This window comes from Coloeus monedula, assembly GCF_965178545.1.
Source record: "Coloeus monedula genome assembly, chromosome: 1".
NCBI classification, from domain to species: domain Eukaryota; kingdom Metazoa; phylum Chordata; class Aves; order Passeriformes; family Corvidae; genus Coloeus; species Coloeus monedula.
In genome coordinates, this window is record NC_138781.1 from 78943876 (window position 1) to 78968570 (window position 24695).

Sequence of the window (24695 nt, forward strand, 5' to 3'; positions counted from 1 at the left end):
AGGGAATTTGAAAACCGTGGTGAAAGGGGAAAACAACCAATGAGTTACAAGCCAGGGGGAGGATACAATTCAACAAGAACCAATGGGGAAACCGAGAGGCGGGAGTTATAACAGAGAACCAATGAACAACTGAGTAACCGGGAATTTTCCCAAGCCGGGGGAGGTGGCTTGGACCCGGGCACTGCCCAGGGGGGTGTGGCTTAGGCTTCTGAGCCGCCCCTCGACCCACCCTCTGAGTCTGCCTCTTCGGGAAACTTGATCCAGGGAATGGGCTGGGATTGATTGGCATTTCGCTGCCCCAGCCCCACAGTGGGCTGGGTCACACCAACATCTCCCCCTTCTTTATTACATTGAAATGAGGGGGAAGGCTTAAGGGATTTCAAAACCAAACACTTCAAAATGGGAAGGGCTAATAAAATTAACAGCTCCATAAAGAAACCCCATACAATGTCCTTGATAATGGTAGGAATCCAGCTTCTGGAGCTCCCGGTGCACAGGAGGAGCTGCAGCAGCAGGTGGGACAGCAGCAGGTAGGATGTCATCACGCAGTCAAGGGTGGTAACTTTAGGAAAAGTATAACACAAATATGATTAACACAAATACAATCAACTTAAATAACAATGGCTCACTTAGACTCCCCCTCTTTCAAAACAAAACTGAGGGGTCATTTTGGGAAGGGAGACACATTTTAAGGAGACTGGGAGGTGGAGGGTTTGTTTTTCAGGCCTGGAGGAGGAGTCTTTTTTCCAGGTGGCTTGGTTTTTCTTCTTTTCCAGGTTGTGGCAGCTTCTTTCCTTTGCTTCGCATCCGCAGGTGGTCTCAAAAAGGGTTTGATCCACTTCCCAGGGATTCGTCTTGGACCTTCTGGGGTGGAAACACACCCGTAGCCTCTACCCTGGGTGACTAGGGGGTACGAGCCACGTATCTGTAAAGTGTCAGGGTCCTTTATTAGGACCTCAGGTCTCTCAGTCAGTTTATGTTTGGCAGAGTTTGTGAGGTGTCTCAGGATGGGAGGATCAGGTTCCTCATAGGAACGGTTTAAAAAGTTCAATGTGAACAACGCTTTGGACAGTCTTATGGTGGGGGCAGCGATCTCATTGCCACCCTTTTGTTGTTCAAGCAGTCTTTTTAGTGTCTGATGTTTCCTCTCCACAATGGCTTGGCCTGTGGGCAAATGAGGAATGCCAGTGATGTGATCCACACCCCACTCACTCATGAATCTGTTCAACTCTGCAGAGGTGTACGCAGGGACATTGTCAGTTTTTATTTTATTTTGTGTCCCCAACACAGCAAAGGCCTGTACCAGGTGGTTGATGACATCTTTGGCCCTCTCCCCACGGTGAGATGAGGCAAAGGTTGCACCAGAGAAGGTATCCACAGAAACATGAATATATTTCTGGCAGCCAAACTGGGGGAAGTGGGTGACATCTGTTTGCCATACCTCACAACTGCCTAGGCCTCGGGGGTTAACCCCCTGACCTAGTGATGGAAGCTGATGTTTTTGGCAGTTGGGGCACATCGCCACAATGGCTTTCGCCTGGTCTCTAGTGAGGTGGAACATCCGGACGAGAGCTGGAGCATTTTGATGGAACATTGCATGGCTCAGCTGGGCTTGCTGGAATCTGTTAGGCAGATTCACTAACTCATTGGAGAACTTCTTTTAAAATGTTTTTAATAGTCAGTGGAGATTAGGACAGAATTCATTTTGTGTCTGCTTTGAGTTGAAATAATTCAGATATTTCCTAAAAAGTCTTCCTTTTTTTTTGTTTTTGTTTTTGTTTTTGTCTCATTTCTTAACAGTATTAATTTGGCACACTCAACTACATTTAAGAATCAAGAAAATCACTGCTTTGGACAAATCCTGCAATTCCTTAACCAAAAGAAAGCACACAAGGCAATGATTAAAAAGATAAACCTTATTGTACTGGGGAGGGGGAAGTTTAGTCAGGTTTCCCTGGACTACATAATGCAAAAGCAGAAAAAAGTTACAGAAAATGAAGAAGGTGAACAGACCCCTTCTTTGGTATGGTATACTCTCTCTATTTTGACAGTGGATAACTATCCCAATTTTTGTCTTAGTCTTGAGAAAATTTGGTATTGCAATAAGCAAGAGACCTTTCTTATCCACCAACAGCTTCTGAGCAGAGAAACTTAAGTGGCTTTTTTTTATAAAAATGTATACTATACTATCATTATTTCTATTTTCATGCAATAAATGCCCCACCTTTTACAGACTAATGCTATGTAAGGGTTAAGGTAAAATACAATGAAAGGATCAATAAGATACTTTCTTTTTCAAGTCAGGTTACTGTTAATTGGCTATAGTTAATGTTTTTAACTATTTTTCAAATTATAACCCAGGTGTATATATAGGTACAAAGTGTATGCATATTGGTAAAAATTACTAACTTGTTAGCATTTTTATTGTGCTGTCAGAAAAAATATGACAATTTTTTTTTAAGTATCAAAAATAATATTAAATATTAAATATTTCTTTTTCTCACCTTCCTTGAGCCTCCAAAATAATTTCAATAGAATGGATTTATATCCTAAATTTACTGGATTAAAAATTTTGAAAATTTTGAATATTTTAATGTAACACTCAGAAGAGACTCCTGTTGCACCAGTTACTATCATTCTCCTGACAGATTTTGCTAAAATACAGAGAGGACCTTTCCTTGTACCCATACATGGTTCTTAGTTACACTTGCAGTCGTAATTTAACCCATCAAAACTTATTCTCTTTTTCTTCATAAAAAATTGAATACATAGAGAAATAATTTGCCCCTCCAGTAAACCCCCCTCTTGCTACATATGTATTGATGTATCACAACTAAAAAAGCCACTTGATTGAATTGCTGTTTTCTAAAGTTTTACTTTCCACTCTCACTGCACATTCTGACATAGAAATCAATAATGCGAACTCGGATAACTGCAATCAGAAAATATTGCATCTTCTCTGTCATTTTCAGTTTATTGAAGAAATTTCTTAAAAATATCAAATGAAAATTTGTTAGAATGTTAGTTACTGGGTGTTTTCCATTTAGTTGTTTTATCAGGTCATTTTACAGAGAAGTTTCATTCTGTAGTGAATTTTTGAGGTGGACTGATGTAAACAATATTTTTAGTGATGCACGGACTAAAATAATGAAGGGCCTTCAGACACAGAAAAATAATATAGGAGAACACACATCACAGAAATTATGTCTGACATTAAAAGGCACAGCTTTTCTTCAGCTTCCATAGCAGCTAGTTCTGATGAAATACATAAATCACTTTTTACCATTTCCTGGGAGTCCTGCATCTGCCACCCTCCAGCTGATACTTTACTAGTTTTCTAAATGATGATTTAGCAAAAACTCATTAAGGAAAGCCATAGTAAATATAATATGCAAATAAAGACATACTTCATGCTGCTGCTATGAGTTTTTTGTCCACTGCTTTCTCCACTGAACCAAACCAACCAAAAAAAAAAAAAATTGTACTCTCTGCTTTTGTGTTTTGTTCACCCTTCATTCCCTGTATTGGAGAATTGAAGGACCCTGAATTGTTTTCTATCCTGTAGCTCATTATGTCCTAGATGGAACAGGACCAGGATTCACAATCCCAAAAAATGTTCTCTCCAAAATCACTTGATAGAGTTGCAGTCTGTTGACAATTCATACCAAATGCTGTCCCACAGCTCAGGAAATGTTCCATTTTGTTACAGGAGGAGTTGAAATTCTAAAGCTCAGCATTGAATTTAGTTCCTTCAGGTTTCAGCTACAGTAATGTGCAACTTGACAAAGAACCTTATTAGATAAGCATGGCTTGATAGCTGTCACTTGCCATTTTCATTCCTTAGAAATTCGATGTAGGCAATGGTGCTCGGCATTCTTCACTGTTTTTCCTTCCTTTCTGCTCCATTTTTCTGAAAGAGATGGAATCTAAAACAGCAGCCAGCTTTCTAAAGCAACAAAAAAGGGAATTTATTTATCACTATTTTTAAACTTCAGACTTTTTATTTTTACCTTATTACCACAGTACTTCCAAAATTAATAATTAGGTCTGACCACTGCTAATCATTAACTGCTTAAAGCTAATACTGCTTAGGTTTTAAATAGGTGCAGACAATATAAATAACTCAAAAGAATATAGTTTAAAGATATAAGGATATATCTTACTACACTCTTCACTGAAAAAGAGCTACTCCCTTCATGAAGCAATGGATGACTCATGTCAAAATGTCTGTATGTGCATCAGGTATATCAAATGTGGTCATCCAAAGAAACTAGGATATCTAAAGGAAGCCAACACTGGGAAAAAATGTCCCTAAGTAGATGCAGAATGCATTAATGATGAGGGGAATTTTAAAAAAGCCTTTAAAGATGATTGCCATCTTCAGTGGTCCTGCAGTACTTTAAAACAATGTAAAATTTGTGTCTGATTGTAAGCAGAATTTTTTAACTTTATGTAAGTGGAACTATTTTTCTCTGAGAATGTGACCCCAGAGGCTTTGTGATAAGGAGCAGGCAGCACAAGTAGCAGCACTGTTCCCAAGCACCACATGATGATACCAGCTGACTTCAGTAAAAACTGAAGGAAAGGCAATGGGCTAGATCTTCTTCATGTATTAAAGCTGCTGATTGTTCTTCATACAGACATAAGTAAATCTATTTCCTTTAGCATTAACAAAGATCATTTGGTAAACAATTTATCCAGATTTCTACTAGATATTAAAAGCAGTTTCTTTTTTTTATTGTTTCTGTTTTGGGGTTTTGGGTTTGTTGGTTTGTTAGGTTTGTTTTTGGAAATGAGGGTTCCTAGTCTCAAAAAAAAAAAATGGTTGGTACCTAATTTCTGGAAGTCCATGGGCTCTAGCTTAAACAGACCCAGGTTGAAAAGAAAGTTACAACTGACATATGTATAGATTCCTAGCATATGGTAATGACACACATAGTTTTAAGCTTCACAATAAAAATGTGCAATACAACTATTTCATTATGCAGTTTACTATTCCTGCTTTAACTGGATTTAAGACATTATGGTAACCACTTCACAAATAACCTTGGAGCTTAGTATCAAATAACTAATGGGGATCTATATTATATAGTTTAGGTTTTTAAGCATGTTCTGACATATAGTCTCCATTCTCCCCCTCCCCAGGAAATATACTGAAGCATTATCAAAAACATATTAATGATCAAAATACTAACAAACTATAGTAAGACAACTCAATAGGTGATTTATTTTAGATCTCTGCAGAGTTAAATATATACAGTCAAAGTCAAGCAATTTAAACTTTCTGGGAAGTTATTCAAGCACTAGATCACACATCTGCCTTAAGGGACTACTGTGACAGAAGAAACCACTCCAGATGAACATTATAGTTTTGTTGCCTTCTTCATGCACATCACCAAAATATAATTTTGGTTGTAGAACTTGTTTTTTAATTTAAAAAAAAGAATAAGAAAATATAAATCAGCTGTGCATAAAACAAGATAGGCATACATCTGTGAATAGGACAAATCAGTCCTGACAACAAAGAACCTGTTTTGTAAGCAACATAAAATGAAAAAAGCTGTTACAAGCTGTCAGACTACAGCTATGACTGAAAATGTACAATCTTATTTTATCCTATGATCAGAGACGGTGTCTCCCCTTGGAACTAGTGACTATTGCATGAACTAGATACTTGCCTCTGGAAGGTATTTGAAAGATGCTTCCAGTGTCTTAAGCAGCTAATTAGTCTCTATGAATTAAACACAATGTAAAATTAATGTAAATCATTTTGACACTCAAGTACCTACTGCTTAGGTGTGGAAAATAGTGTTGATTTTTCTTTCTCAATGAGTGTCCTATAATGATATACAAGCATTTTTGAAACCTCTTATCTCAGCCCATAATTAATAACTTCCAATTTCTTTTTTATTTTGTGCTCTGTATGTTTTTCTATTCTTTCCTTTTTACCCACTTTGAGCAGGTACAGTGTTACTTTTGGTTCTTCTGTCCCACTGCATGTTTGATGTGATTATATTCAAGACCAGTGTTGCTGTCAGTAACTTCATTTGACATTATTTCTAATCTGGATGCTGCTATGTAAACTCAGTTTATGCTCACTTCTGAAAAAAAAAAAGAAACAAAACAAAACCATAGAAAGTTTAAGCTGCTCAATTGCCTATGTGTGCATATAAAATAGAAGGTAATTTTATGGATGGATTGATGAAGACTTCATTCTCTGAATGGTTGTTAAGAAAAAGTACTCTTCATGTTTGGGGCTTTTTTCAAATTTATTTTTATGCCTTTGCCTTTTTACTTATATAGTGATAAGAAAATTAATAACTACGCACCTAAAATTGTTCAAAATTGTTAAACAACTTTGAGGTTATTTACATACTAGAAGTTGTCTATCCGTTATTAGTGTAAATGCCCTAAAACATTTCAGAATTCTGTCATATGCTTATGTGACATCCCTCCCTGAGGGGGAGCAAAGGCCTAGGATTCATAAATGCTCCTGGTCAAAAGGAACAACAGAAGTCAGAAGACCTGCAAACAAGCAGAAAGCTTTGTTAGTAAATTACACAACTGGAAATTGGTGTGTTAGTCCCTGACCAGCTATATAAGCACAGGGCAGTATGTTTGGGATAAAGGGACAGGGTGAAAGAGAGGAAGGAAAAGATTAATTAAAGAGAAGGAGAGAGAAAGAAAGAGAGAAAATGTGTCAGAAAAAGAGATCTTCAGTCCTGGTTCCAGTGTTCCAGCTGATAGGATGTTAATCCTGATTTCAGGGTTGATCCAATTGCCTCAGTCCAGACAATGGGATGTCCCAGGTCCTGGAGGGCAGTGCCCAGTCTTGGCTGGGGTACCTTTGTAAGATAGGTTTTCCTCACCCTAAAGATAGGTTTCTCACTTTCTATGCAAATTAGTTATCATGCACAGTCTGTTCTTTCAGACCTTTCTGGAAATGGGTCAGAGGGCTTTGGGAGTCTTTGGTTGTCTTGATCCACCCCTGCAGTCCCTGCCCACTTCTTGGCTTCACTCCTTTGCTTGCTCCCTACTGTGTTTTGCTTATCTCCAGGAACTGCAACAAGGATGTTTGTCCCAGAAAAGCTCTGCACTTTGTATAGCTCCTTCATCAAGTCACAACTTGTTCTTTCTCACAGTGTGTTAATGCCAACAGTCCTTGATTGCTACCAACAATTCTCGCCTGTTACTACCAACAGTCTTTGGCTGGCTCCACAGCCCCCAGTTATTGGTGTTTGGCACATACACATTTGCGCCTTATCTTCAGGGTTTCTACAAGCTTATCGATTACTCTGACACCAAAAAGTAACAAATGCAATTGGATACTGATGTATAAAACAGTTTGCAGCACCTGTGATGAAAATCTGGAGACATTTAAAAGCAAAACCTGAAATTTCTCTTTTGGCATGGCAGGCTTTAGAAGATTTTGGCACAAAGGTGACAGAAAGAAAATAGCATGTCAGTACTGGGGGCTGCAAAGTAAAACTACATCCACTTCTTGCTGCAACAAAATTTTGTTTCACTGAACCTCGAATATGAATTGGAGTCCACTGACAGTCAGTGATGAGTCTATTACTTGTCCTAGGAAGCCTGAAATGAAGTCTCAATTAACCTGAAATATAGGAATATTCTTTCACATAATGGATAGATTTCAAATTTAGCTAGATTCACCCTTTACAGATGCAGCATTATGGAAATTTCCTCTTCTCAGTTCTTTGCAAACAAGTCACATGAGCAGCTAATGACTGCCACTGCAGTCCCTGAATCAAACCAGTTCTCTCACAACTTTGCCAACAGGGTACTTTAGGTCAGGGATGGTGTGCAACAATCACTTTCACTGGCTTTCTTAGTTTGTAGTCATGACAGACAGAATTACTGCTTGCAGGTGTTACTGTAAGGCAGAGAAAAAGTAGTAAGAGTTTTACTTGAAGCACCATTCCAGTCCTCCTGCTCAGTGCTCTCAATTCCCATGTCCCCAGGGCAATGCAGCAGGTACTGTCAGTTTCCCTAAGCCCCTTTGCCAAGTACAGTGAGATGAACAGAAATGGTGACACTGTGTGCTTCATTCAACTGCAAATTTAGAGTATGAATATTTTTTCTTACCAGCTCCAAAACTTAACCCATTAGAGCTCCCAGTGTGAAATGAGAAATTAGAGGAGGCAGGGCAGGAGAATCAGAGATGCTCACAAACTTATAAACATTGTCACAAATTGGATTAAAATTATTTCTCAAACTAACACTCATGTTTCACTGTTATTCAGATCTTCTTTGCCATCTATGAAGGGTTTGATCTTTTTTTTTGAATAATTCACTTCCTTGACATTTCCTGGAGTTTTTGGATTAGTTCACAAAGCATCTATTGGTATGTAATAGGGCTTTGTCAGTCAACAGACTTGTAACAGTCCACAGATTTATGGAAGGAGGAAGTACCCAACTCAGTTCTCGTGGATGAAAAAGTTAAGGCAAGTCAGTGATAGTCTTTATAAATCAGACAAGACACATACAAACACATGTTTAATTGTTCAGTAAGAAAGTGATTGGAGGAAACTGGATGCCATGTGCAAAGCCAGGCAGCTGATAAAAATGGCTTATATTTTATATCTTCCTTTTGTTCATCAAGAAATCAATTGGTTTTCAAAACATCGAGTTAGAAACAATGCTTCCCTTGGCAAGGACAAACTTGTGCATGCACTACACAGTGTCCGTATTTATCTCATTCTCTCCTTCAAATACATTATGGAATACTGGGATTACCAGTTTACTCTAACCCAAGATGATACTCTTACTCAGAACAGAATTTTAAACAAGCTGTTCCACTGTAGACAAACAGTGATATTTTCTGACTTCAGGATGAAGATGTCAGGGTCTTGTACCATGTCCTTGAGGGATTTAACAATTTCTTTAGCCAATCTGTATTTTAACAGTTTAAGTAGTCCGTCCAGGAACAGTAAAGATATTATGAAACACATACTTTAATGATTATTCCACAAAATGTACTAAAAGAGTTTTGCTTTTGTTTAAATTTCTTCATTGTTCTTAGATGGGCTCATTATAAAAAAAATTAAATTAAGTGATTGCAATATATAAACATGTTCACAGTGAGTAGTTTGACCTGTGCTACTTACAGCCCAAGCTATTTTTCAGAATTACATTTTTAAATTCAGTTAACTTTTAACTTAAACCAAAAAAGTCTAGAAATGCTTTAGAAATTTATTTCACAATTACAGGGCAGAAAATACAAACAACATTTGAATACAGTTACATAAGTCTATGATTGAAGCCAAGCTGCAACAAAGTACTTTAAAATACTTTAAAAGGCTGAGACTTTTGGTCTGATATTACTTTGTCCTTGCATTCGCTCTGATGTACCTAAATTTTAGTAAAAAACTCAAGATACAGACATTGCAATGATAAACTTCTTTGGATGCCTATCAGCACTCAAAAGCTGTAAAAACTTGCTTTGTTCTGTTTCTCCTTTTAAGATGTAATAATACAATTTCTCAGAAGGTGGAGGTTCTAGAACAGACCATCTTGTCCTTACAGTTTCATTTCACCCTGGTAGACTGTGGGGTATGCCCAGCCCCTGCCCTGGAGGGACATCTGCTGAGATAAGGGGAGTGCCTAACCCTCCCAGCAGAACTCCCCTGGAAAAGGAGCTACTCTTCAGTTACGGCGAGAAACCCAGAATTCTCTGGGAGACCCTATGCAGATCCTTTGTAACCCATTGGCCCTTCCCTTCTGATACCCACCCCCTGTATCCCTATAAAGCTAATCCCCTGCCCCTGCAAGGGCAGAGAGATGCTCGTCCCTGGCTCCCCTTTGCGGGACTAATAAAGCTACCTCGTGTGGAACAGCTACACAGGCCTCTCATCTCCCTCTCCCTGGTCTGGCCTGGAGGCTGCCCTGCAGAGCTGAGCTGAAATCACGAGCTGATAATCACTAAAGAGCTGACAGCCTCTGCACAGGCCCTCCTAGCCAGCAGCTGAGGGAAGACACGGGGCCTCGGGAAGACGATCTTTTTTGGGACCATCTCTCTGGACTGGTCACAGCTTCCTCGGTCAGAGCTACTGACCCCTCACCAGATGTCATAGTAGACAATTTATACCCTGTTGTAATATTAAATTAGGACATTATTCCCCTGAGGTACACAGTATCAACTCCACACTGCTAAATGTTAGTAGCACTGTCTTTTGAGGATAGCACAGAATAGAAAAGCCTGATGGAGGATTCTAAATGTCAAGAACCATTGACACAAGTCCATTTTTTCTCAATATTTTTGGAAAAATGGTGTTTTACTCTAACAAAGTATCAGTGAAGAGAGGTAGGGAATCCCCTGGTTATTCCAGATAATATTGTGGTTTTTGAACTCTCTAGATAATTCAGTGAGTCTGTTTTCCCTGCACAAAAACATTGTTTAAGTCCATTCTTCCTTGAGAATTTGGCTATGGTCTTATATTATCATTTGTGTGAAAGGTCTCACCTGAACCAAGATGCCAAATTTCATTTTCTAAAGAATTAACTTCCAGTCTTCCAGTCTCCATATGACTCCTGATGAACTTAAGTCGAAGTATTATTACCATGTATTATAACTAAAGCTATTGAAAACTTCATGGCCCAATATGAGATAAGTACACAAATGTAATTTTTTTTTATAATCACTGAAATACTGACTGCAGTGGGGCTGTAACTGCACTGTAACTACTTCTTTGTCACCCAAATAAGTAACTTCATGTGCACACAGTCAGTATCCCTCAGCAGTGACTGCATAATTTTTGAAAAAATGTTTATGTCTCCAGTTTTAGCAGCTTTTCTTGTATTCCCAGGTACATCAACAGTACCTGTAATTGGACGTTCACCACTGCCGATGTCCAAAGGGAATAATAACACTGCAATATCTGTAACTAATCAGTTTTGTGTAGTACAGACTCCTGTTTAATGCAGAACATTCTGGACCAGTCACCTTTTATTTATTTACACAGATAACATCCCTTCCTATTTAATTGCCAGCTACAGTATAAAATACAGATATCATTGGTGTTACAAAGTTATCTAGAGTGAGCTTTAAAAAATCCTTATTTGAGGCCATGGTAATATGTCAACAGTAAGCACTTTTGATGATAATACCTGTTAATGTGTGTAAGAGGATCCTACAAGCAGTCCTCAGTAGACCAAAAGTCACACAGGGTTACAGCATGAGTAAAACTGGAACAACCCAATAAGACATATCCTATATAATTCAGGAACTGATAGGATGCCTTGAATTAACAGTTAGAAAATGCCTGTAGTCCTCTTGTGTTGAAATGCCAGACTGAAGAAGTCAGCCAACAGCTGAAAGAAAAACAATCCAAATCTCCATCACATCAGCTTTCAGTGGGAAAATATATGGTTCACTATACTATGCAAAATAATTTCTGGTGCCTTCTCTTCATATGCTTCTCCTTTTTAAACCTTTAGTATTGTGGTTTCCTGACTCTAGCTTTCCTTTAGTTCAATAATGAATTATAATACATAATAAAACAAAGCAAAGACAAACCAAAAATAAGCTCCTGACAAAAGAGTAAAGAAAGAAATATAAATATTTTAAATAAAAGCCTAGGTAAACCTACTTAGCACATATTACAGAGGAACATCTCTGTTACTTACATTACCAAAAAAAAAAAAAAAAAAAGTAGATCTGAGCTGTGGATTGTCCAGAAGCTGACAGAAGTCAAATAATGTGATAGATACTTAATAGATACCTATTTTATGTAGCTATTATATATTGTAATGTTATAATATAGTTGAGTTATAACACCAGGAGGTTTGTATGTCTGTCATGGGTTTGCAAAGCATAGTCCTGGAAGTGATGTTCTTGCAAAGGGGTTCTTACAGCTCTTCTATGACCTGACAGAACCTATCAGTGGCCAGTTTGAATATGGACAATTCTTTAAGCCACTTAGAATTGTGACCGCCTCTGTGGTTCACATTTAAGAATAGACAACCTCCCCCCCCCATCTCTCTCTCTCGTTTCCGGCGCTGGGACAGGTAGCTGCCGCCCCGTGTGGGGGCCAGCGGGCCCAGCCCAGGCCCTGCTTGGGCCAGGCCGGGCCGGGCCACGGCCATCCTGGAGCTGATGGGCCCTGTTCCACCAGTGGAACCACCCCCTACAGCCCTGCTCTGTGCAGACGGAGCAGCCCGGCTCCCCCTCTCTGGTGCAGTTAAGATTCAGCTGAAGCTGCCCTGCTGTCTGGCAAAGATCATATGACCCACAGTGATAAGCGACATTCCAGCTGCAAGGCCAAGGTGAGATTAACCCTTTTAGTGCTGTGAAGAGCTGAAAACTTGAGGGAGGAGAAAGAGGAGATGCTTAAAGCTGAAATTCTGTTGTAAATCTATGATATATCAGAGTACCTATTGTAATTTCATGAAGGCATGGGGGGTGGAGCGTTCAACTTGTACTTGTGAGCAAAAGCACCTGTGCTGAGATAGGCAGATGCTGAAGCAGCTGTAATTTGATGAGAAGTTTGAACAGGGAGTGATGGAAGCGATGAGGACTCTTACTCCACATGGAAAGGGAAAGACCTCTGTTCCTAGAGATGCTCCCAGAGATAGTCCTAGAGATGAAGATGAGGAGGACCCTTTGCTTCCAGGGAAGGAGGAGGGCCTCTGTTCTTAGAGATGAACTGCTCCCAGAGATGGGTGAAGAGAACTTTTGGTTCTGAACGGCTCAACCTTAAAATTGTACCCCAAAAACCTTCAAGAGTGGACCCTCGAAAGCAGTTGTGGGAAAAGCTGCAAGCTGGGGGAAGGGACTCACATGCGAGCAGAGAAACAACCTGGGCGGCTGTCTCGTTGTGATAATGTTTTCATAGCATGGGCAGGAGAGACTCCTCTTCCTAAATGGACCGAACAAGGTTATTATGGAAGTGGTAAACAGACTGAGCATCTCAAGGATTGTCTTTTTACATTGTCGGTGGGAGAAGGGAGGAAGGTGGGGGAGAGGAGAAGTGTTCTGAAGGTGTGGTATGATTTTTTTTTTCTCTTTCTTCTTTTAGGTCTGTGTCCTGGGTTGCAGTGTATTCTATTACCATCCCCATCAGCCGTTGAAATCTGGTGGGACAGTGTTTCCTTGCCTCCTCCCCCCAGACTATCTTGCTGTTAATGGCCCATCATTGTCCTGCCGCATGACTCATAGATAACTCCCTCTGGACTATCATCTGTTAATGAGCCCAATCAACACCTGGCCTCATGACTCATTACCCCATTGTGAGATGCTCCACCCAGAGGGAGGAACCAAGCATCCCAGCGTGGATATAAGCTGAGGCTGAACACCAGAGAGTAGGCCTTTCCACTGGATTTCCAGAGGACAGGAGCTACACAGCCACCACTGGACCTTCTGAGGAAGAGCAGACCCTCTTTTCTACAGGATCACCGCTTCAGAGGACTGCAGCCACCATTCTAGCAGACTGCTACCACCACCCTGCCTAACAGGGACTCAGGTTGTATCTTGACTCTGTCAGTTTGAACCAGTGTTTTCTTTTAGTTTTTTTTTTCTTTCCTTTTCTTTAACTTCCCCATTAAATTGTTATTCTGACTTGGTGCCTCCCACTGGTTTGTTTTCAAACTAGTACATAATTTGGCGCCCAGTGTGGGGCAGCTCTGAGAGAAAGTCAGAATTACAATTTTGTGTTAACAGAAACCTATTCACCATGGTGCTCAGCTTGTCTACGTGGGTACTGTATCTTGCTCTCTATATTTTTCCTCACATGGGGAACTACCTGCCTGTAGTATTACTCCTGTTAAAACCAGGGAATGGTATGAGAATTGCTTTAATGGTTTATTATGTCTACAGCATAATAACCTGCGAGGCGATGAATACCATTCGGAGTATATACTCAGTTTTGTTTGGCTGTCCTAGTCTGGGCTCCTATGTCTGGGATCTCCTCAACAATCGCACCCAGCCCCTGGTGGGAGGAGTAGAGAGTGGTTTCTTCCAGCCTTTCAGGCCAGGCACAGCAGTTTTTGAAAATATTGAATTCCCTCTGGATGTCAAAGACAGCATAAACTTGCTGTCAGTTCTGCTTTGTCTTCTCTGTACAGCCTGCACCATGTACACCATGCTTAGGATCAGAGCCATGGCACAGCATCCTCAGGATGAGGGAGGGAAAAAGAGCAGAGCAACAAACATCATGCCTACGCAGACTGACACAGAGGAGAAAGGAACCAAATGCAAAGCAACAGCATCCATGTCTACTCAGACTGTCACCGAGGAGAAAGAACCCAGATGCAAGACAACGGCGTCCATGTCTACGCAGACTGACACAGAGGAGAAAGAAACCAAATGCAAAGCAACAGCATCCATGTCTACGCAGACTGACACAGAGGAGAAAGAAACCAAATGCAAAGCAACAGCGTCCATGTCTACGCAGACTGACACCGAGGAGAAAGGACCCAGATGCAAGACAACAGCGTCCATGTCCACGCAGACTGACACCGAGGAGAAGGGAACCAAAAGCACTCTCAGTGTCCCCATGCAAACCGTCACCGAACCAGAACAGCCTAAACCAATTGCAGTTGCCCCCGTTCAGAAGAAGAAATCAAAAAGCAAATCAGCCCGCATTGTGACTGACGAGGATGCAGCAGGACCTTCGTACCCAGCAGAAGAGGCAGAGCCAGAGATCATCACTCGGTCGCTATCCCTGGGTGAGCTGCGTGACCTGCGGAGGGAATTCACCCGCCAGACGAACGAGTCTATCCTGACCTGGCTGCTCCGCATCTGGGACGCTGCAGCCAATGACACCATTCTGGACGGAAGTGAGGCCAGGCAGCTGGGATCTCTGTCCCGGGATGTGGTCATTGACCAGGGGATCGGGAGAACCCAAGAAACTCTCAGCCTCTGGCGGCGACTGCTTACAAGTGTAAGGGACAGGTACCTTTGTAAAGAAGACCTCCAGGTGCACCAAGGGAAATGGAGCACAATGGAACAAGGTATCCGGTGCCTGAGGGAATTGGCTGTGCTGGAGATCATTTTCTCAGAAGACGAGAGATTTCCTAAGAGCCCAGATGGTGTCCAGTGCACGTCACAAATGTGGTTGAGGTTCGCACGCCTTGGACCAGAGATATACTCCCGTTACCTGGCAATGCTGCAATGGAGGGAAGGCGAGGACAGGGTGGGTGTCTTGGTGAACAAGCTGAGGATTTACGAGGACACCGTCACAGCCCCGTTTCGCACCCATGTCTCATCCGTGGAAACAAGTCTTTTGGCTGAGCAAGTCCGGAGCTTGATTGAAGAAGGCCATCAGAAACTGAAAAAGGAACTTAAGGAAGAGATTTACCCGATCTCGCCAGAACCAACAAGAGTCTCTGCCATTAGGAGCCGGCGTCCCCCAACCAGGGAGAGAGGATACACCCCACGAGGTAACCTCTGGTTTTTCCTTCAGGAACATGGAGAAGACATGAGTAAGTGGGATGGAAAACCCACCTCCTCCTTAGCAGCTCGGGTACGTGAACTAAAAAGAGGGACAACTACCACAAGAAGCGCATCTAGAGTCAATATTGCTCCGGTCTCTCGCACACAGAACTCCAGACGGTACCGGAATGATAATATGACCGATCCTCTTGAAGGGACCTCAGGAACGTATTCACCGGAAGGGAGCAACATGCAACATGACCAGGAATAGAGGGGCCCTGCCTCTAGCCAGGTAGAGGAAAGGGAGAATCGGGTCTTTTGGACTGTGTGGGTCCGATGGCCTGGCACATCTGACCCACGGAAATACACAGCTTTGGTTGACACTGGTGCTCAATGTACTCTGATGCCATCAAGGCATGTGGGAGCAGAACCCATTTCTATTTCTGGAGTGACAGGAGGATCCCAGCAGCTGACTGTACTGGAAGCTGAAGTGAGTTTAACTGGGAACGAGTGGCAGAAACACCCCATCGTGACGGGCCTGGAGGCCCCGTGCATTCTCAGCATAGACTGTCTCAGAAATGGGTATTTCAAGGACCCAAAAGGACATCGTTGGGCTTTTGGGATAGCTGCTGTGGAGACAGAAGATATCAGACAACTGAGTACATTGCCTGGCCTCTCAGATGACCCCTCTGCTGTGGGACTGCTGAGAGTTGAAGAACAACAGGTGCCAATCGCCACAGCAACAGTGCACCGCCGGCAATACCGCACCGACAGAGACTCTGTGGTTCCCATCTATGAGATGATTCGCAAACTGGAGAGCCAAGGGGTGGTCAGCAAGGCCCATTCACCTTTCAACAGCCCTATATGGCCAGTGCGTAAGTCCAGTGGAGAATGGAGGCTGACGGTGGACTACCGTGGCCTGAATGAGGTCACGCCACCATTGAGCGCCGCTGTGCCGGACATGTTGGAACTTCAGTACGAGCTGGAGTCCAAAGCAGCGAAGTGGTACTCTACTATTGACATTGCCAATGCCTTCTTCTCCATTCCTTTGGCAGCAGAATGCAGGCCCCAGTTTGCTTTTACCTGGAAGGGTGTGCAATACACCTGGAATCGACTGCCCCAGGGGTGGAAGCACAGTCCCACCATTTGCCACGGACTGATCCAGACTGCATTGGAAAAGGGTGAGGCTCCAGAACATCTGCAATACATCGATGACATCATTGTGTGGGGAAACACAGCAAAGGAAGTGTTTGAGAAAGGAGAGAAAATCATCCAGATTCTCCTGGAAGCCGGCTTTGCCATCAAAAGGAGCAAAGTCAAGGGACCTGCTCAAGAGATCCAGTTCCTGGGAGTAAAGTGGCAAGATGGACGGCGTCAGATTCCCACCGAGGTCATCAATAAGATCACTGCGATGTCTCCACCGACCAACAAGAAGGAAACACAAGCTTTCCTAGGCGCCATAGGTTTCTGGAGGATGCACATTCCCGAGTACAGCCAGATCGTGAGTCCTCTCTACCTGGTTACCCGCAAGAAGAATGATTTCCACTGGGGCCCTGAACAGCAGCAAGCCTTCGCCCAGATCAAGCAGGAAATCGCTCATGCGGTAGCCCTTGGCCCAGTCAGAACAGGACCAGAGGTGAAGAACGTGCTCTACTCTGCAGCCGGGAACAATGGTCTGTCCTGGAGCCTCTGGCAGAAGGTGCCTGGTGGGACTCGTGGCCGACCACTGGGATTCTGGAGCCGAAGCTACAGAGGGTCTGAAGCCAACTACACTCCCACAGAGAAGGAAATCTTGGCAGCCTATGAAGGAGTCCAAGCTGCCTCTGAGGTAATTGGCACTGAAGCACAGTTGCTTCTGGCACCCCAACTACCGGTGCTGGGTTGGATATTCAAGGGAAAGGTTCCTTCCACACATCACGCCACCGACACCACATGGAGCAAATGGATCGCCCTCATCACACAGCGTGCCCGTATTGGAAACCCGAATCGCCCTGGGATTCTAGAAATTATAACAAACTGGCCTGAAGGTGAGACTTTTGGATTATCTTCTGAAGAAGAGGAAGAGCAAGTGACTCGTGCTGAGGAAGCCCCACCATATAATGAGCTACCGGAGACTGAAAGACGTTATGCCCTCTTCACTGATGGTTCCTGCCGAATTGTATGCGCTAACCGAAAGTGGAAAGCTGCAGTATGGAGCCCCACACGACGAGTTGCACAAGCTACCGAGGGACAAGGTGGATCGAGTCAGGTTGCAGAGCTTAAAGCCGTCCAGCTGGCTTTGGATATTGCTGAACGAGAGAAGTGGCCGAGGCTCTATCTCTACACCGACTCGTGGATGGTAGCTAATGCTCTGTGGGGATGGCTGGATCGCTGGAGAAAGGCCAACTGGCAGCGCAGAGGGAAACCCATCTGGGCCGCTGAGATTTGGCAGGACATCGCCACCCGAGTAGAGAAGCTGACCGTGAAGGTTCAACACGTGGATGCGCACGTACCCAAGAGTCGGGCTAATGAAGAGCATCGCAACAACGAGCAGGTGGACCGAGCTGCTAAGGTGAAAGTATCTCAGGTGGATCTGGACTGGCAGCACAAGGGAGAATTATTCCTAGCTCGTTGGGCCCATGATGCCTCTGGTCATCAGGGGAGAGATGCAACATACCGATGGGCCCGTGACCGAGGGGTGGACCTTTCCATGGACAGCATCTCACAGGTCATCCACAGTTGTGAGACCTGTGCTGCAATCAAACAGGCCAAGCGGGTGAAGCCTCTGTGGTACGGTGGACGATGGTCAAAGTACAGGTATGGGGAAGCCTGGCAGGTTGATTACATCACCCTTCCCCAAACCCGCTAAGGCAAGCGCTACGTGTTGACCATGGTTGAAGCGACAACTGGATGGCTGGAGACCTACCCTGTGCCTCATGCTACAGCCCGGAACACCATCCTGGGCCTGGAAAAGCAAGTCCTGTGGAGACATGGCACCCCTGACAGGATCGAGTCGGACAACGGGACTCATTTTAAGAACAGCCTCATCAACACCTGGGCCAGAGAACACGGTATTGAATGGATATATCATATTCCTTATCATGCACCAGCTGCCGGAAAAGTTGAACGCTGCAATGGACTACTTAAAACCACCCTAAAGGCACTTGGTGGGGGGACCTTCAAAAATTGGGAAGTGAACTTAGCAAAGGCCACCTGGATGGTCAATACCCGAGGGTCCATCAATCGAGCTGGTCCCGCCGAGTCTGAACCCTTGCACACAGTGGATGGAGAGAGTCCCTGCGGTACACCTGAGGGGTATTTTAGGAAAGACTGTTTGGATCAATCCCACCTCAGGCAAAGGCAAACCCATCCGTGGGATTGTCTTTGCTCAAGGACCTGGTTGCACTTGGTGGGTAATGCAAAAAGATGGGGAAACCCATTGTGTACCGCAAGGAGACCTAATCTTAGGTGAGAACGGTGCGTAGGGTTTCATTGTATATATATATATATATATATATATATATATGTATATATATATATATATATGTATGTGTGTGTAGAGTTTAAAGAAGGTATTGATTTGGGATGATGCAGATGGTAATAGAATAAGGGGTGGATAATGTCCTGGGTTGCAGTGTATTCTATTACCATCCCCATCAGCCGTTGAAATCAGGTGGGGCAGTGTTTCCTTGCCTCCTCCCCCCAGACTATCTTGCTGTTAATGGCCCATCATTGTCCTGCCGCATGACTCATAGATAACTCCCTCTGGACTATCATCTGTTAATGAGCCCAATCAACACCTGGCCTTATGACTCATTACCCCATTGTGAGATGCTCCACCCAGAGGGAGGAACCAAGCATCCCAGCGTGGATATAAGCTGAGGCTGAACACCAGAGAGTAGGCCTTTCCACTGGATTTCCAGAGGACAGGAGCTACACAGCCACCACTGGACCTTCTGAGGAAGAGCAGACCCTCTTTTCTACAGGATCACCGCTTCAGAGGACTGCAGCCACCATTCTAGCAGACTGCTACCACCACCCTGCCTAACAGGGACTCAGGTTGTATCTTGACTCTGTCAGTTTGAACCAGTGTTTTCTTTTAGTTTTTTTTTCTTTCCTTTTCTTTAACTTCCCCATTAAATTGTTATTCTGACTTGGTGTCTCCCACTGGTTTGTTTTCAAACTATTACAGTCTGCTAAAAAACTTCTTTATATTCTTTCAAGTTTGGTGCCTGCTTTGCGTTTCTCCTAATTCTTATCTCACAGGAGGCAAACAGTAATGAGTATTTGGGCCAAACCACTACAATGTCTTTAAAAAACCCCTCCATTTATTTTCACTAAATATAACATTATATTTATTTAAAGACATACATCCTCCCTGGTGCTATAATCCAATTTGTCAAAATTTAATTTATGAGTTAATACTGCTTAGTGCAAAAATAAGACATTTTTCTTAAGGAAAATAGGTTAAGTGAGCTTGGTGATTTTGATCTATTTTCCAACAAATATTTCTTCTTTAACACAAATACAGCACATATAGAGAGAGAGATACCATAATGACATCCCTATATTCCAAGTCTTAGATCAATATTCTACTTGCAAACCATCTTTTTGATTGACTGGTTTTTCCTTCTTTCTCATCACCCGTCTGTTGCCTCCCCTCCACTGGAAGTTCTCACATTTCTAACCTTCCTCTGTTGTTCAAGTAAGACACCTAATGCAAGTATTCTGAGAAAAAAACTAAAACACACCAAAACAAAAAAAGCAATTATAAAACCAAACCAAAAAACCCAGCAAACCAAGCCAAACAAACAAACAAACAAAAAGAAAAACAACACCACCAAAAAACCCAAGAAAAACCCACAACCGCCTCCCCACAAAACCCCCCAAAAACAAACAAACAAGGAAGAAGACCCAGCCTAACTCACCCTAAGTTATAGTTTATGCAGGTGGCACAGTTAAATTTGGTTGAATTTTTCTGGAACAGGATAGGAGCAAAGTTGTGCAACTCACACAGGAAAAAGATGTAGAAACAGTAATCTTCAGTTGATGGGATACAATGAGTAACTGGAGATAGAAATGAAAAGACAGGAAAGGTCTGTATGTAGTCTCTACCTCAGCAGAAAATAAAAGTCTGTGTGCTTAGCGACAGAAGATCAATACTGGTTTCCACAGTTTAGCTTCACTGTAGTGTGGCTCAGCTATACACCAGCTAAGTTATAGACATGATTGTGATTTTATCTCTGCATATAAAACAGTAATTTGACAATGGTGACTGTTTCAATACCTATTCTTGATTTGGTGACCCTACTTGCCAGGAAGTCCTCCAGACCAAAGAAGAAGCACATTTATGTTTGAAAAATCATACAGTTTTGCTGTTCTTGTGATCTCTTATGCAATCGTGTAAATTATTTTACTCTTTGTAAGCATAATATTCACACTCCAATAAGGCTAAAAATCCATACCGAGAAAAAAACATTCAGGCTTGTTATCATCCTGTGCAATGTGCTGGTAAGAAAGGATGCTGCTGCAGTAAGCTGGTAACCCCTACCTTTCATGCAGAAAGGGAACAGAGATCAAGGTTTAAAGGGATGACTAAGTTTCCTGGATTTTTTTTCTTTAGAAATTTTACTGTAAAATTATTTCATATTTGAACTGGGGAGTCGTACCTGTGCATTTTTACAGATATTCTGAACCAGAATCAATTCAGAGTATGTTTATCCCTTCACAAAAAGGAAGCCCTAATCAGATATTTTTCTTAATGGTCTCATTTTAATATTATGTTACAATCATATATTTCACTTACAAAAATAAAATAAAATGCAGCAGCAGGCATAGTTTTATGCCCTTAGAACTGCCCAGGGTGATTTTTTAAAAATTAAGTCAACACTGAAAAAGATGAAAATTAAATGCCAAAACTCAACTAAAATTGCTGAAACAAAATTATTTTTCCAGATGAAAACTGAAAAAGGAAAAAAAAAATTCTGATTAGACCAAAATGAGAGTGACAAGCTATTAGGGTCCTCTTTGAAATTGCCTCTTCCACAGAGCTCATCACTACCAGAGCAAAAAGCTAGAGAGAGGTCATGGGCATGGGAGAATGACTGAGTCCATCAGTTTTCATGTAAGAAATATATCCTCACATTAATGGAAATTACATTTATTTTATCATATCACTTACCTTTGACTATACTGGGAACATCAGCAATCTTAGCAATAAGCTGACTGAAATCCTGAAGCTATGTTGCCAGACTTTGTACAATAAAATTAATCTTACAAACTCCTCAAAAATAAAAGCAATCTCCCAGAATTCCTGAGGTTCCTTCCCGACAAAAAGTCATGATTACTTTGATGGTGAGGCTGTGGTGATATAGGGAGAAAAAAAAATTATAGCCCATCACCTCTCACTGTTCAAACCTGCTCTTCAAAAAATGAGAAATAAACATCTGAGGGATCAAAACAGTCCTGGTGTTTTAGCAGACAGATACCTGCCTCATTGTAGGAGGTCCATGAAGCACTTACATGCAACCTAATCTCTCAGTATAAAATTTAATCAGTTTATAGAACACTGAGTATATTCTCTCACCTAGAGTATGAATCAAAAATTGATAGGACATGTTTTCAAGTATATAAGAAAAAAATATTTTATGTGCTAAATACAATGAGCAGTTTCTGAATATTCCCATATTTTCAAACAAAACACCATTATAAGTAAGCACATTACACAGCTGGGAGAAGTTACTGTATGCATATCTTATTGAGAGACAAAAATACCTTCTTAGGCTGTGATTTTGAAAGCAGTTCTAAAGGTGGCAGTTTCCATCTCAGTGACAGTTGGAGCTAGTTGGGGTGCTTGAGGGTTGAAGGAACCCTTCTTGTATCTCAAATAGACCCGTGAGCTCTGAACCACCAGCTGACAGTAGCTTGTATAGACTTGTATAGCCTTCTGGAAGGGTGAAGAGGCACATCCAGAGGGTAATACAGGGCAGGCCAAGCAATTTCTTGGTAAAAGCACGCAGATGGACACAGACCATTTGAAGGAAGGATGGAAGGAAGTTACACTGTGCCCTTCCCTCATCCAGTTCTTGCAAAGCCTCCACAAATATTGCCACAATTCAAATAATGCTCCTCCACCCTAAAGTTTTCATAGATGCGCTCTGGGTATGCATATTTACATTGCATATCTGGTTTGTATAGAAAACAGCTGGAGTTCAGCTGACACAACATGAAGCTGATACTATGTTGTGGCTGCTTAGTTTACAGAAAGGAAAAAAAACCAAACAAGCCCAAAACAAAACCCAACCACACAGTTTGTGAGTTTATTCCTGTGACCACCAGCCCATATAACCATGACAGAGGGAACAAGATGTCATTTCATGACCAGGAAGATTGCTCACTAACTTCAGATCACATTCGTCCCTCCTCCACAAAACAAAGATGTCTCAGCATTTAGATAGCAGGCTGTTTGAAAAGGTGTCAACTGGAGGATGGGAGAGGAAGACACAGAGTAGGAGAAGAATGAAAACCATATTTTGACTTTAACACTGAAAACCACTACAGGAAAACATTTACAGAATCCAATATTATTAAAAACATTTCTGTTAAAATGACTGCAGTTTGAGTCAGACTTTTAAGACACATTGATATATCAATTATATTATGTCATATCTTTATTTTTAAACAGAACCAATATGACATTTTTCAAGTGTCAAAATCTTTATTTAGTTATCAACAAATGAATTATATTTCACTTTTTTTTTCACTCCGCACTATGTGACAGTGTTGCAGTGGTTAAGTCCACTTTACACCCCTCAAGTTGCCTTAAAAGTGGTCTCTCCTTACAACACTGTGCTAGAAAGTTCTCCCTTTGTCTAGATTCTGCTGGTCACTGGCCCTCTCCCCCCTCCCATCCCTTTTCCCATTGGTCCCTGTTATATCATTCAACCCCTGCCCCCTAGCCCTCAGACTATTGGTTTTGGATTCTCTGCCTGCCTTTGGGAGTTTTTGGGATAAAATGGGTGGGGGCTTTCTTTTTGGTTGTTCTTTCCTGCCTCTGTTCCCTTGGGGGTGTTGCCACTAAACTCCTCAGAACTGCATGCAGAGAACCCCTCTCGCCTCTCTGTCTCCGGTTCGTGCACAGACCGGCTGTGTGAGCCGCTGTTCGGTGAGATCGTGTGCACGCGTAGGTGCTGGCAGAGCGCTGCCTAAGCGTGTCCATGAGGGACTCTGTAGGGACAAATGCGGCATCGATCCACCAAAGCCCTTTCTTTATGACAGCAACTTAAGAGAACATAGTAGCTCGCTTTCTTTTTATTCAACTCTAGCCTTACATGATGTAGTACAAAAACTAGCCAATAAAAACAACCAATAAAAGAAATTACTGCAGTAATGATTCATAACTCTCACTGGCTACTAACATAAGAAAAATAGCAGTAGTGGTTTGCATGTAAAAATACAGTGGTTCATTTTTAAATTTCAGTTTTATCTGCCAGAGTCAAAAGTCTTCCAAGATGAGTCTGTGTTGTATGAAGCAGCTGTAGACCTGAGTTCTGTGGCTTCCAGCAAGAGAACTAGAATGATAGTCAGGAAGACATACAGAATAAAGTCCAGCAACAAAATGCCTGTGGATTTTCAAAATGCTATTTTAAAATGTAACGATCAACTTCCATAGTTTCTCTATTAGCAAGCAATTACTCTGCAAAGTTCTTGAATAGATAACATGGGCAGTAGGGATGTTAATGAGAAATATTTCAGCCTGAATAGGTACAAAAGGAAAATGCTATTTGATTCTCTATTTCACTGAAAGTCTGAAAAGGCAGGTTACCATATTTTGAAATGTCTGTGTGCAAGTCCTCATTTGATACTTTTCATTTCTATGACCAACGTAAATCATGGAAAGGAGTACAATCAAGTGACATACTGAACTTAGAAATGTTTGAATGATGTCTATGTCTTATGAGCACACATTGACTTGCCAGCATACAGTTAGAACTTTAAAAATAAAATTGCACGAAAGCACATATGCTGTATGCATTTTAATTTTCTATTTTTATGCCACAGAGGCTGTGTTTTGTGGTCTCAGCTGAAGACTTAATTACAGCTTTTTCCTTATTCAACCACTGCCACCAAAGAGATCTGCAAAAGAATATAGCAGTATTTAAAAAGAGAAGGTAAGAGGGTCTTCAGAAACAAAATGTCTGTAAGTAGGAGATGGCAATAACAACATTTAAGAAATTAGTTTAACTTCTCCTTCTATATGAGGGCAGAGAGCCCTGTATTTTGCTGAGTTTTGACAGGAGCCATGGAGAAAGGTGCCCTGTGCTGT